General features: G+C 47.7%; 1 protein-coding gene across 1 annotated transcript in view; it reads right to left on the bottom strand.

Moving 5' to 3' along the window:
* LOC126996635 (ankyrin repeat and fibronectin type-III domain-containing protein 1-like) overlaps positions 1–15,435 on the bottom strand; it is a 366,486-nt gene that overhangs the window by 242,876 nt on the left and 108,175 nt on the right. The gene's annotated exons all lie outside the window — the stretch shown is intronic.

Genomic DNA, 15,435 nt, shown 5'->3' with positions numbered 1-15,435 from the left:
CGCTAACGGCCTGTACTCTGAAGGACTGTATTCTGAAAGGGCTGGTTCTGATAGGGATGATAAAAAAGGGATGTACTCTGAAAGGTGATGCTAGGGACGGAGGTACGTTAAGGACTATACTAGGAAGGGATGTAGATTACTGAAGGGCTATGTTAGGAAAGAGAGGTGCTTGAAGGGGCTGTACTATGAAGACCAGTATTCTGAGGGGCCAGTTCTGAAGGCATGTACAAAGAAGGGACGTGCTTTGAAGGGCTACACTAGAAAGGCGTCAGGAAGCCTCTACACTGCCAAGCACATAAGAGATCACTGCTTGGAGGGACCCAAAGCAATACCAGCGACTGTTTCAAGACGGAGAATTAGGTGTGATAACCTTAATAAGCTTTCTGGGGTATATGGGGGACACTTCTAGGGCAACAGGAAGCTTGGCGAAGGAAGAACATAAGAGGTCACTGCTTGAAGGGACCCGAAACAACACAAGTGACCGCTTCAAGACGGAGAATTAGGCGTGATAACCTTAATAAGCTTTCTGGGGTATATGGGGGACACTTCTAGGGCGACAGGAAGCTTGGCGAAGAAGGAACATAAGAGATCACTGCTTGAAGGGACCCCAAACAACACCAGTGACCGCTTCAGGACGGAGAATGAGGAGTGATACCCTTAAGCTTTCAGGGACCTACGGGAGACACTTCTAGGGCAACAAGAAGCTTGGCGAAGGAAGAACATAAGATATCACTGCTTGGAGGGACCTGAAAGCAACACCTGTAACCGCTTCAAGACGGGGAATGAGGAGGAGTGATACCCTTAAGCTTTCAGGGACGTACGGGAGTCACTTCTAGGGCAACAGGAAGCTTGGCGAAGGAAGAACATAAGATATCACTGCTTGGAGGGACCCGAAACAACACCTGTGACCGCTTCAGGACGGGGAATTAGCGGCGATCAAGTTAAGTGAGCGGAAATTTAAAGGTGAATATTCTATGGCATGAGAAACCTTTTGTAGTGCCGTGAATGTAATGAATTGGGTTAAGAGATCAGAAACAACAACAGTGACCGCTTCAGGACGGAGAATTAGCAGCGACCAAGTTATGCCAATGGGAATGCATGAGTGAGAGTTACATGGTGTCAGAAATCTTTAACAGTGCCGTGAATGTAAGGGATTGGGTTAGAAGATCAGAAACAACAACATTGAGTGAAAATTAGCGGCGGCCAAGTTAAGCCAGCGGGAATTTACGGGCGGCAGGTTTATGGCGTCCGGAAATTTAGGGGTGACAGCTTTAGGGGGCCAGTAGCTCTTACGATGATCCCGCCTGACAGATTCTTAGCCCGTCAGCAGGAACCAGGGTGGAGGAGGAGTGAAGAGTACGCAGATTAAAGCCTAGATCAGTGGTTCCCAACTTTTTTTCAGGCGACCCCAATCATGCACCTCTAGACATGACCGCAACCCCACTAGTTAGTGTTATATGTGTTATTATAATATAAGAACACCATTTTTTATATTTTTTTGTCTCGGTGACCCCAGGATAAACGCTTGACGACCCCACTTGGAGTCACACACTCAGGGTTGGGAAAGGGGGCCTAGATAGACTGAGTAACTTTGCCAGAAATGTAACAAAGTAATGCAAATCAAATCTCTTCAGTTACCTCTCTTTCCCACCCTCTCTACACATAAGTAAAGAGTTAATGTTGGGTTTGAGGAGGGAGGGGCGCCCAGAGGAAAACCTAGATAGAGGAACTTTGCCAGAAATGTAACCTCGTAATGAAACTCAAACCTCCTCAGTTACCTCTCTTTCCCACCCTCTCTACACATAAGTAAAGAGTTAATGTTGGGTTTGAGGAGGGAGGGGCGCCCAGAGGAAAGTCTAGATAGAGGAACTTTGCCAAAAATATAACCTCGTAATGAAACTCAAACCACCTCAGTTACCTCTCTTTCCCACCCTCTCTACACATAAGTTAAAAGTTAATGTTGGGTTTGAGGAGGGAGGGGCGCGCAGAGGAAAACCTAGATAGAGGAACTTTGCCAGTAATGTAACCTCATAATGCAACTCAAACCTCCTCAGTTACCTAGATTTCCCATCCTCTCTAAACATAATTAAAGGGTTGATGTTGGTTTGGAAGAGGGAGGGAGACTCAGATAGAGAAACTTTGCCAGAAATGCAACCTCGTAATACATGTCAAATCTTCTGAGTCACCATGAATTCCCACCTTCTCTACACATAAGGGTTGGGGATGACACTGGAGGGAGAGAGAGAGAGAGGGAGAGAGAGGAAAAGAGGGAGAGACGATGAGAAAGTTAAGAGAAAACTACGAGTCAGGATGTTACGTCATGGCCACCGACTGAGTACTTGTCTAGTCTGCCTCTGTCCTCGGCGCTGCTGTTGGCCATATTCTCACACATTTCGGCACCCAAGTACACACATATTTGACAAGTCTTTCGTAAGAGTTGTGGGCATTTCAAGGGGTAGCTTTATGATCCATCTGGTAGTTTGACCCTTCTTCTGTACCATGAACCAAGAGGAACACCCATTAAAAACCGATTGATCTCATTTTTGGCCTTTGGAAATAGCTGATGTGAGAGAGAGAGGCGAGAGCGTCTGGCAATACCGACCTGTGTCTGTGTCCCGGGAGCAAGGACTGACGTAAGACCCGGCCCGGCGCGGCGTGGCGGGCATACCAGATGAAGGAGGAAGGAGGTGAGGGAACTAACTGACTTGACACCAATACCCTTCAGTAATGTAATTGTCGGATAACTATCATGTGGCCTTGATTAAGAAGATGCGTGTGGGGCTTACAGGGTTTACAAAAATACGTAGAGGTGGGGATTAGAATGATGAGTGACGGTGATTGGGGGAGGAGGAGGAGCAGGAGGAAGAGGAGGAGGAAAAGAAGGAGGAATAAAGTATGGAAGAGGGGAAGAAGGAGGAGGTATATGCTGAGAGAGGAGGAAGAGGAAGAGGAGGAGGAGGAAGAAAAGAAGGAGAAATAAGGTATGGGAAAGGGGAAGAAGGAGGAGGTATATACTAAGAGAGGAGGAAGAAGAAGAGGAGGAGGAGGAACGAGCTAGGGGAAGGGGAATGGAGGAGGAGGTGGAGGAGGAGGAGGTAGTTATGCGAGACGTGACTTACAATACCCCGTGACGAATCATACCATACCGACACATGACCAAGGGAGACAGAATCTTTTATAACCCTCGTTCCCTCACGTCAAGATGCAAGGAAAGACCAACCAGGGACCACGAAGATCAACAATGACCTATAAAAGTCCCGGCAGCTCCCTAGTGGCTCTCCGAAGGGTAACGAAGAGCCAGCCCTGCCCATAAAGTGAGCGGCCTACGACCCACCAGCAACCAAATATAGTATCATTAGTTAGGACCTTGCGTGAAGACCTGGTGCGTGAGATAGCGTGCGGGTACTCAGTCTGACTTCACGCTTGGCTCTCTCCTCACCCACCCCGCCAGCCAGCCAGCCAGCCAGCCAGCCAGCCACGCCACTTCAGGGAATTACACACACACACACACACACACACACACACACACACACACACACATATATATACGAGGCTCACATTCTTCACCTTCGCTTATACACGGAAGAGACACGCGTGGAATGCTACCTAGCGTTGCATACTACCTAGATGTTATTAGTGCTACCTACGCCTGGTCTCTCTCTCTCTCTCTCTCTCTCTCTCTCTCTCTCTCTCTCTCTCTCTCTCTCCCCTAAACCCCTCCCCCTCGCCCTTAACAAAGTAGCACGTACAAAGTTTTAGAAGAGGTGATGAATACGGTCGTTTCCAGCACACAATACCACCACCACCACCACCACCTCCATCCATCAACACCACCATCAACCACCACCACGGCCACCACCGCCTCCTGCACGCCATCAGACCCACCATATATTCTTGCGTGACATAACAGGAGGGAGAGAGAGAGAGGGAGAGAAGGAGAGAGGCAGCCGGCGGGAGGAGCAGAGAGCGGTATGGGATTGCAAGGGGACGCGAGTGAACCAGAATACTCCTTAAGGGGGGAATACAAAGGTCACGTTGAAATAGAAATATGAAAGGGAGCGGGAGAGGAAAAGAAAAGGTCCTCAAGAAAAGATAGATGGTTTAAATGATACTTCTTTGTTTGTTTTTAGCTGAGACATTTTTTCTTCATATTTTTAGGCTTGTAAATGACGTGAAAAAGTGAATTATGAAAGAGAACGACCAACTGCCGGATGGATGTCACATGTAGAGTATAGGTCACTAAACATATCATTCAGGATCAGTTTAGTTTTTCTGTCTCTGATCTTATACTCTTGAAAGATTGACAGATAGATAGAGAGATAGACAGAAATAGATACATAGACAGATAGATAGACAGAGAAAGAAAGAGTATAATGGCAAAAAGCAGGAGCAAGAAGGCGCTGTTATCATACAAAGACATTAGCATACGAGGGCGCCGACAGAGGAGGGATAAATTACAGCCGTGAGGAGGAGGGGAAAAGAGCAATACATTATTCTAGTTTGCCAAGTCGTGTGCTGAGTGCTGAGCGATTCCTAGTGTGTCAGTCTTTACCTCCTGACCCCTTAAACTCCTCCACCTTCCTTCTCCATCACTTCAAGACCATAATCCTCTAAGCAAACACCTCAACCATTGACTAAGGGACCTGGAAATTGCTCTTAATAACTTCATTCTACGTCATCACTGTCAATCTCTCCTTCGTGACCCCTTAAACTCCTCCACCTTTCTTCCTCATTATTTCAAGACCATCATGTATTTGCAAACACCTCAACTATTGACTAAGGGGCCTGAAAATTGCTCTTAATAACTTCATGCTACGTCAAAACTGTCAGTCTCTTCTTCTTGCCACATTAAACTCATCAGCCTTTCTTACCCATTACTACAAGGATGTCAATCTTGACGCAAACCTCTCAATTATTAACTAAGGGCCCTGAAAACTACCCTTAATAATTTTCTGGTACGTCAACACGGTCACTCTCAGCTTCCCCATCTCTTAAACCCATCAACCCTCCCTTTCCCAACACCTCGCAGCCGCCACGCTTCACCGACACCTCATCCATCGCCTTAGGGACACAAAAATAGGCGTCTGGGTAAACACTGCAGCCCGGCCCTCCCTTCTCCCCCACTCCCGCCGTCTGAAGCCCCAACAGCGCCCAGGGCAGGGTCGTCGCCGCCTCGCCAAGATTGCTCGTAATGAGGGGAAACTGATAAATTTTTGAGGTAATTTGCAATCTGAAACGATGCTCGGAGGTAGATTGGAGACTCCCTCGCGGTCGCCTTTACGCCTGTACCTCGTCACCCTATTAGCGAGGCGCCCCAAGGCATCCTTAGACTACTCTTGTGTTGGATGTGTGGAGAGTATACTATCTTTAATAGGGACCCTTCCCGCACTAGTGTTGCGATAGCGTTCATCAGCAGCACCCGTTCACACCCAAATACTCCCGATCACAGTGTTGAGAGTACCTTTCATAGAGACCTTTCCACACTAATGTTACGCTCCCGTTCATCAATACAACCCAACACTACCTCTAGTTAAGGCCCTCTTCACACGAGCGTTTTTCTCCCGCGTGGTTTTCGGGCGCGGTTTAGAAATCAATGGAGTTTAATGGGGCCCTTCATACGCTGGCCGCGCGGCTTAAACTCCCGCGCGGCAGCGATTCACAGTCCGCGTGCACTGCCAACCAGCGCGGCGCCAGGAGGTTCAGAATACTATAGAAGTCTATGGAGCCCTTCAGACGGGCGGTTTTTCCCCGAGCGGCAGACGTGGTTAAATATGGGGCAGCGGTCCATTTTGTTCACAAGTTCTTCAAATGTAGATGATGACATGCGGAAATAGTTGAAAAACTTTTCTTCATAAGCATTCAGGTTTGAATCTAATGTTCAGAATGCTCTTCGAAGGAGCCTAGGGCTGTTTATTGGGTGCGCCCACCATTTACGTAGTCGATTCCCTGTTCATTATATACACAGAGATCACTCACTTCTTTACGTCCTCCATCTCGAATAATCAAACAAACAAGTCTCTACAAACTGACAAGTATTCTGTGCACTACAGCAAACGAACCGCGCGGGAGACAACCGCTCGTGTGAAGGGGGTTTTAAAGTGGCCTTCTGCAAGAGTACTGTCCTTCACTCTCTTATACTCTTGAAAGTGTTGCGGTACTACATGTTAAGATAGATAGATAGGAAAGAGAGAGTACATTACTTCCTACCCTTGTTACTGCATGGAGAATTAGATAGATATAGATAGAGAGAGAGATAATGAGTGAGAGAAATAGAAGCCAACCGCACCAGGCAAATATAAATATACGCATGTACATTACTTTATAATATATATGCCAGAAAAAAAAAAGAGAGAACGCCAAGAGAAAACTAAATACCGTGTAGACCTTTATAAAGAGAACAAACAAACAAATGGACAAAGAGGAAAAAACTAATGCAACGGCCTGGAAAATCTCTCTCTCTCTCTCTCTCTCTCTCTCTCTCTCTCTCTCTCTCTCTCTCTCTCTCTCTCTCTCTCTCTCTCTCTCTCTCTCTCTCTCTCTCTCTCTCTCTCTCTCTCGCAATGCAGCCGAAAAGAAGGTAAAAGCCGCTCAGCAAACATGAAGAATTTTTCGGCCTGTTGATATTCCAAATGTATTTATGAAGAGGAAAAGTGAGCGAGGAATGTTTTAAAAAGGTGAACAACAAGACAACAGAAGATCGAAAAAATGTGAAAGGGAAGAGTAGAGGGAGAAAGATAGGTAGACAGATAGATAGATAGATAGAGAGAGAGAGATAGAGATAGAGAGAGAGAGAGAGATAGAGAGAGAGAGAGATAGAGAGAGAGAGAGAGAGAGAGAGAGAGAGAGAGAGAGAGAGAGAGAGAGAGAGAGAGAGAGAGAGAGAGAGAGAGAGAGAGTTTGCGGAGTTTCTATCTAACAACAAGGAAGAAGAAAGGGAGGTAAGGAGGGAAAAGAAAGGAGGGCGTGACGCAACGGAGGGAAAGTAATGCTGCTATAACATGATTTTATGCCTCTCTCTCTCTCTCTCTCTCTCTCTCTCTCTCTCTCTCTCTCTCTCACACACACACACACACACACACACACACACACACACGTACGCACCCAGGCCTTCACCTCTTCGGCCATACAAAGGCTTATCGGTCTCCAATAATTATACTGAGAGTGATCAAGAGCGGATGTACGCAACGGACGGAGAGCATGAAGAGGAGGAGGAGGAGGAGGAGGAGGAGAAGGAGGAGAAGGAGGAAGAGGAAGAGGAAGATGATTAGTAAGGATAATGGAGTGGATTTGGATGAGTAAGATACGACAAAAAAGAATAAGGAGAGAGAGAGAGAGAGAGAGAGAGAGAGAGAGAGAATAAACAAGATAAGAAACGAACGCCGTACCTTCTTCCTAAACTTCTCGTCTCTTTCCTCCTCTCTCCTTAGCCCTCTTTCCTTTCTCTCCTTCCTTCTTTCCTTTCCTTCCTTCCTCCCTTCTTTCCTTTCCTTCCTTCCTCCCTTCTTTCCTTTCCTTCCTTCCTCCCTTCCTTCCTTTCCTTAACCCTCTCCTGCTGCTCCTCCTCCGTCTTTCGTCCTCTCTTGTGCCTCATCTCTACCTTTTCCTTCCCATCCCATCGCCCTCTTTAAGCTTCCAAACTATACGATGTTCGCGGTAACTTTCCGGGACTCATTAGCATGGTCCAGGAGGCGACGTTGTTACCTTTATCAGTCTCCCCGTTCCTTCCTCACACCCCGACACCCAACACCATTCCTTCATCCGTAACACCACCCACTTCTTCTTGAAATAACCCTAAATGAGCGTTCTGTAACTTTTCCTCGCTGGGACGAAGTAGGGTTTTTCTTCGAAGTCTTTCTCTTTTTTTTTGTTTGTATTATGAGTGAGTGTGTATCCTATCATCTGGGGTTTACGATTCAATTCCATGTTCTATCTTACTATTTGAGACTTTGTTGTGTTTTTGTTCGAAGTATTTACCTTGGGAATACTACGAACGGTGTGTCTCCTGATATCTGGTGCTAATAATCGTATTCCAAGTTCTGCCGTGCTAATAGACTTCAGCCATTACCAACCTAGAAACCAACGGGAGATTCTTCACTGCTTTTACTATCATTAAAATCACTATGCTTCACTTGCTATTACGTTTTTTCACCAGGGACAGATTCTTCATTGTTTTCTGCCAGCATTATATTCATCTTTCTCTTCCTATCTCATTTTTCACTAGCGGGAGATTCTTCATTACTTTTTCCCTTCATTTCATTCCCATACTTCACTTCTTATTACATTTTCAGACTATATTTGGGTTATTGAATAGTTTAATGCACGTTCTTTGACAGGCAGCTAATCACGGGATGCCTCGAACGTACCCTACTAACTTCATCCTCCACAATGCGTTCTACTTTAAAACTTTACCTGTGTCTTCCACGTTCCCGGGTCCTCCTCCTTTCCTTTCCGCCTCGATCCGGTACGCCAGCCAAGACTCCCTCCCTCCCTCGCCCTCCCTCGAAGTCCCACACGCCCTCACGTCGCGCACATTAACCCTTCCATTGGCCATAACGCTCCCCATCCACTCATTCAGCTTTCCTTCACTCATTCCTCTCAGCAGCTCAGAAGCCGTATACTTAAACCCTTCGGCGCCCAGGCTCGTATAGTTAACAAGGCTTTCGTAGACATTTTGGGCGTTTCCAGGGGTAGTTTAATGGCCCTGGTGGTACTCTGACCCTTCTTTTGTATCATGAATCTAAAAGCCCCTCATGAAAACCCGATTAATAATTTTTTTTGGCATTTGGAAATAGTTGATGTAAGAGATGGAAGCGTTTGCGAATACTAAGCAAGAATCCTCCCGTCCTTTCCCTCTTCCACCCTGCCCCTTCCACCCTTTCACCCCTCCACCTGTCTATTTTTACTTTATCAACCATTTTATGAACTACCAAGCTTTTTATGCGTGTTCTAGAATGTGGGAATGGAATTTTTTCTCTCTCTCTCTCTCTCTCTCTCTCTCTCTCTCTCTCTCTCTCTCTCTCTCTCTCTCTCTGTGTGTGTGTGTGTGTGTGTGTGTGTGTGTGTGTGTGTGTGTGTGTGTGTGTGTGTGTGTGTTATCGCGATTTTCCTCCTCCCCCCCTCTCCCACATCCCCAAACAAGCCCAGCAGATCAATACCTGCAGCAATTTATATACGAAAAAAGCGTTGCTATCATCACTAAAGCAAACGGCCAAATGAACCCCCTCGCCTCTCCCTCACGGAAAATATCAGGCGGGGAAAAAAGATATGGCCTGGTGGTTTTCACGAACGATATTATGCCATGAATGTAAAAAAAAATGCACACACACACACACACACTCACACACACACACACACACACACACACACACACAGAGTCAGACAGATAGACACAGACAGACAGACAGACAACAGACAGAGAGAGAGAGAGAGAGAGAGAGAGAGAGAGAGAGAGAGAGAGAGAGAGAGAGAGAGAGAGAGAGAGAGAGAGAGAGACACACACACACACACACACATACACACTAAAATATATACAGGACATGCGACATTAGTAATTTTCTGCAGTAATAAAATAAAACGTGAAAGCTAGACAGAATCACATAAACTCAATTAGCTGTAGTTTACATGACGTGTTACACATGAAACGTAGCAAGAACAATGTACGTAAAGCTCTATTCAAGGTAATGCCATTCGCTAAAAATATATCAGTGAACTCGAACTGAATATTTGTATGCAATGATTTCCATCAGTTGTGTGCCGCTGTTGGCAACGTTTTCATTTCAACAATAAAGCCGGGCGAGGGCGGATTGGATATTTTTGCTGACTCAGTTACCAATACCCGCAGGACGCAACATCGAAGGCCGCCTACACTGAGCCTTGTTCTGCGCACAATTCTCGAACAGCACGTCTTTGGAGTTCATAGCGACACAGCAGCTCCCCCTAAAAGGTGAGGGATCAAGTATGAGGCTGGTTTAGAGTGCAATTTTCGTGTTTGTCACTAACGAAAGCTAGTGAACAGCAGTGAGGGCCGCTCCTTTATCGCAAGGCACAGACATGGGGCTGAGGAAGCGAGGGCGGGGACGTAGACGGAGTCTCATGAATTTACCGAGTGCTAAAATTTGCTGCTATTTTGGGCTCTTGCTCACGTAGTCATGGAGGAACGCTCATAAAAATAACAGCCGTGCCGTCCTCTCAGCTTGGACCGTTTTTCAACCACCCCGCCCCCTGTGGCGGCTCGGTCGATACACGCGGCGACCTGACCTCCAGATTACGTCCCAGCGGGGTTCTGGCCGCCGCCGACCCACCGAGTGACTCGCCGTGTTTAGTTGTGTTTCTTTCTCAGGGCTGCACAGTGCACTATAGCCTAATAAAACGAAGAATGATTGGCGTACTCCTTACTACTCTTGCTATCATATGACTACTATAACGTTGTAGCATAAATCTTTTCTGGGCGAGTAATATTCCCGTCCATCAAGGAAGTGGAGTAATGTAAACGCAGAAGGCCGTGTCCGTAGACTTTACTGCGTTACCGCCTATGTAACACTCCGCCCATACCGCGGTGTTTGTCCTGTAAACGTTGGAAACTGATGCCAATCTGGTAAAAATCTTGCTGAAAAACTCTCTGCTGCTCAGTCTTCTGGTGCTAAATGTGGCCAAAGACTTCCCAAGACTATGGTATTGAACCAAAAAACATTTTTTGTATAGCACAAAATTTACGTAAATTCAGAAAGCTGTCAGAAACTTTACTTACCAAACTACACACTTTGTTTGACCAGATTACAGGCCGCCACAGAGGCCGCAGTGGATCTAGCGAGTGGCTCGCTTTGTTTAGTTGTTTTCTCTCAGTGGGAGAACACAGCTTGCCACTGAGGCCGTCGCAAACCTACCCAACGGCCCGCTTTGCTTAGTTGTTTTGCTCCTCAAGCCTGCAGGGCTCGTGCTGCTGCCTGAGGCACTCCCGACGCCTTTAAGCCCAAGGTAATGTATTCTAAACACGGCTGGTGCTCTCTGATCCACGCCATTTGAGACGCACTCGAAGACATCCTATTCCTCACTGCTCAATCCGACACACTTCCCGCTGCGACGGGTTCCTCCTTGCTCCTCCTGCACGGCCATTCCTCTCGGGACAACGGCGTGAATGTCTGCCGGCTGGAATGGGATGGGCAAGGCTCGTCCCTCTCGCCTCCATCACCCGTGTGTGCCGCTAGGCCTTGCCTGGCGCCTCGCTGGCTGGCCTTCCCGGGGGCCTTATTTATGAGTGTAGTGGACGTGTGAATATGTAAAGGTTGTCAAATAACGAATGTCTTCATAATAACGCCTGACACGGATGATAAATGTAATATAAATGCTATCTCACACGACGGCTACTATAATTAAGGTCGTAAATTAAATATTACCCCCAAATCATAGAATTTAATAATGTGTGTGTGTGTGTGTGTGTGTGTGTGTGTGTGTGTGTGTGTGTGTGTGTGTGTGTGTGTGTGTGTGTGTGTGTGTGTGTCCCCTCATCCTCCTGCTGTACGAACCCATCACTCTTCCACACGGGGCGCCAATTATCTTTCACTTTTCCGAGTCCTTATTTTTCTCAGGTTCCTTAATTAGTGCCCACGCGGCCTGCATATTAATTTCACGTCACGTCCGCGGCTGTCCGGTGTCAGCTGTCTGTCTGGAGACGCCCCGACGCTCCCTGCTCCGCCAGACATCCCCAAACAATTTTCCTAAAGCATGTTGGCGGGTGGAGGAACACACAACTAGGCACAAACACCACCACACAGACACCGAGCCTAAAACTGAGTCCGTATAAAACTCACACGACCATTCCATTTTATTTCAGTGCCAAGCTTAAGGTCCACGATTACACGCCTCGCCAAGACAGCCACAACCACCCAGTTTCTCAGCATAAGGGTCGCCCAAGGCCTCTGCAATCGCTTCCAATGGATCTCTCTATACACCAACCAAAGCGACTCATACTCAAGCCTGATACCCGGTCTAAGATGTGTTCCGAAATGCTTCTCTCTATATCGGTGGTGGTGGTGGTGGTGGTGGTGTTTGTAGTGGTAGTGGTGACAGAGGTTGCTCGAGAATTGGTGAGAGGGAGAGCTCAGAATTCTTCGGGCGGGAACCTCTTAAAAATCAGTCCTATTGATCCCTGTCCCCAACGATCTCCGGTGAGGGGAGTGGTCACAGTCACCAATATGGACGAGAGGGGAGACGAGGGGACGAGAGAAAAGAGAATACATTCAGGGTAAGAGAAAGAAAGAAAGAAAAAAAAAAGGATTGGAGTGAACACCTGACGGACAGTTAAGGGAACGACCTCGGCAAGCAAGTGCGCTGTTTGCTGAAAATGGAAACACTCCTGCATGTTTTCTGCGCTGCTGCAGTGTGCCAGGCCCGGCCCTCCGCCACCTGGCAAGCCTCGCCGCGGCCAGGCCTCAGCAGCCTTCGCCACCCCCACCACGCGGCGGGGACCAGGCCGGCACACACACTCTGGGCCTGGCCGGTTGCGGGCGTTCGATCGGCGGTGGCCAGTGGGCATTCATCTCCCAGCAGGAGCCGCAGCGGGCGAGGGGGACTCTCGGGGCCAATCACTGCACAGCCTCGTCCCCTCCTCCGTGCCACCTACAGCCGCGAGGCATGCCAGTCGTCGGCCTACACAAGGCGGTGTTTGAATGGAACAGACGCGTCACGCTACAACACTCACTCCTACTGGAGGCGAAAACGAGGTCCACGGCATGCAAGTGGTGTAGAGTTTATTTCTGCAACATTCCTTTCGGCTCTCCCCTCATCTCGTCTCCGGTGTCCTAGGAGGGGAAGGTGGAATCGAGAGGGAGGACGAAACCATAACATTTTTTTGCTTCTGAGCCGTAGGGGAAGGCGGAAACCCTAACTATGATCCTGTTCCCTTGTCCCCTCTCGTCTTCTCAATCACTGGCGAGGAGGTCGTGTGGTGGAGGCAGAGCTAGACACTACGTAGATCCTCGCCACTTCACTTCATTTTGTTAAGAGAGCCACACAAGAGCCTCAAGTTTCTTACAATTAAAATGGAATCTTTTGACCCCGTGTTCTATCAGCGGAAGGTCGCCATTGTAGAGTCAGGGACGCAGGTTATCTCCCTCTCATCGCCGCTGGAGTGTCGGCCGCTGCTGCCGTGGCACCATTCAACTTTATACCCTTTAGGAATCTGATGGACGCTTCGTGCAGTCCTTCAGCCATCGACGAACTCACAACGCCCTAAATGGATGATTCTCATCTCTCGCTCGCCATGACCTCGGCCGAGACAGCATAATCATGTGCGTCCTCAGTAGCTGTGGAGGAGCCTTTTTTTTTTTTATACCGCGGTCTTAAATTTCTTCACACATCAGCGGTTGGTCTGTTCCACGTCTCCTTCGTGTTTCCGACAAGAAAGGAAACACCGCTAAGGTTTACGGATGAGACGTTTTGCCAAGTTTCGAAGCCAGGCCGAACATATTCAGGTTTATGCCGTGGAAACTCTCTTGCCCGGTGTTACTATGGGCATGCATTGAGATAGGACAGACAATTACTACTTTAACAATTACTTTGGGAATGGGTTGTTGCTGTAAATGATCCTAAAAACTGTTCACCAAGGCCTGTGTCCAAAATCAGTCTGTCTCTCGTCATCTATTAACAGTGGTGTCCCACAGGGTTCTGTCCTATCTCCCACTCTTTTTCTGCTGTTCATTGATGATCTTTCCAAAACGAACTGTCCTATCCATTCCTACGCCGATGATTCCACTCTGCATTACTCAACTTCTTTTAATAGAAGACCCACCCTACAGGAACTTAACGACTCAAGGCTGGAGGCTGCAGAACGCTTAGCCTCAGACCTTACTATTATTTCCGATTGGGGCAAGAAGAACCTGGTGTCCTTCAATGCCTCAAAAATACAGTTTCTCCACCTATCCACTCGACACAATCTTCCAAACAACTATCCCCTATTCTTTGACAACACCCAGCTATCACCTTCCTCAACACTAAACATCCTCGGTCTATCCTTAACTCAAAATCTCAACTGGAAACTTCATATCTCATCTCTTACTAAATCAGCTTCCTCGAGGCTGGGCGTTCTGTACCGTCTCCGCCAGTTCTTCTCCCCTGCACAGTTGCTGTCCATATACAGGGGCCTTGTCCGCCCTCGTATGGAGTATGCATCTCATGTGTGGGGGCTCCACTCACACAGCTCTTCTGGACAGAGTGGAGGCTAAGGCTCTTCGTCTCATCAGCTCTCCTCCTCATACTGACAGTCTTCTACCTCTTAAATTCCGCCGCAATGTTGCCTCTCTTTCTATCTTCTATCGATATTTCCACGCTGACTGCTCTTCTGAACTTGCTAACTGCATGCCTCCCCCCCTCCCGCGGCCCCGCTGCACTCGACTTTCTACTCATGCTCATCCCTATACTGTCCAAACCCCTTATGCAAGAGTTAACCAGCATCTTCACTCTTTCATCCCTCACGCTGGTAAACTCTGGAGCAATCTTCCTTCATCTGTATTTCCTCCTGCCTACGACTTGAACTCTTTCAAGAGGAGGGTATCAGGACACCTCTCCTCCCGTATTTGATCTTACTTTCGGCCACCTCTTTTGTTTCTTTTTTAGGAGCAGCGAGTAGCGGGCTTTTTTTTTATTATTGTTTTCTTTTTTTTGTGTGCCCTTGAGCTGCCTCCTTTGTTGTAAAAAAAAAAAAAAAATTGAGTTTCTTGCTGGTGTCTTGTCAGCGTTTCTCGTCAGTGTCTCCCGTCAGTGTCTCTCGTCAGTGTCTCCCGTCAGTGTCTCTCGTCAGTGTCTCTTCCGTGCGGCGGCCGACAACGATACCGCAAACCTGTCCCACGCAAGGGGAAACACACGAACCTTCCTCGGTCACACAATCTCGACAGAAGGTCAGTCCCTTCACGCGTCCCTGTCTATATTTGTCAATCAGAGGAGAGAAGGAGGGAGCCGGCCAATACCTGATATAAGTGAGTTTCCGATGTGGTCAGTGATACGAAGGAGCTCTCAGTGATACGCCTCGCCTCTGCTCCTGGCCACTTCTCACCAGACAAAACCACAACGTTACCAGTCAATCGTTACTTAGCACAGCCCCCTTTGCATTGATTAACCACCCCCTAACCATCCCGTGACCTTCTGCGTGATAAGAAATTCCATCACCCTCTTCCTACCTCTCTTCCTCCTCCTCCTTCTCCTTCTCTTTCCTCCTCCTCGCCCTCTTCCTCGCTAGTCACTAAGCACACAAACTTCCATCAGTAACTTTTTGGGGGCCTCTCAGCAAGTTTTTAATGCAGGGGGACTCACAAGCGTGGCGGTTTAAGGGGGAAAATATTATTGGATTGGGTTGACATGACGCGTTACGAGCGACATTCCGAAATTGATGTTGAGAATATTGAAAGGGTATTTGCTCGTGGCCTTATATTCTTTGTTTTTTTG

Source organism: Eriocheir sinensis, chromosome 10 (genome assembly GCF_024679095.1).
Source record: "Eriocheir sinensis breed Jianghai 21 chromosome 10, ASM2467909v1, whole genome shotgun sequence".
NCBI classification, from domain to species: Eukaryota; Metazoa; Arthropoda; class Malacostraca; order Decapoda; family Varunidae; genus Eriocheir; species Eriocheir sinensis.
Note: the sequence above shows the minus strand (reverse complement) of the source record. Positions and strands in the feature narration are given on the sequence as shown.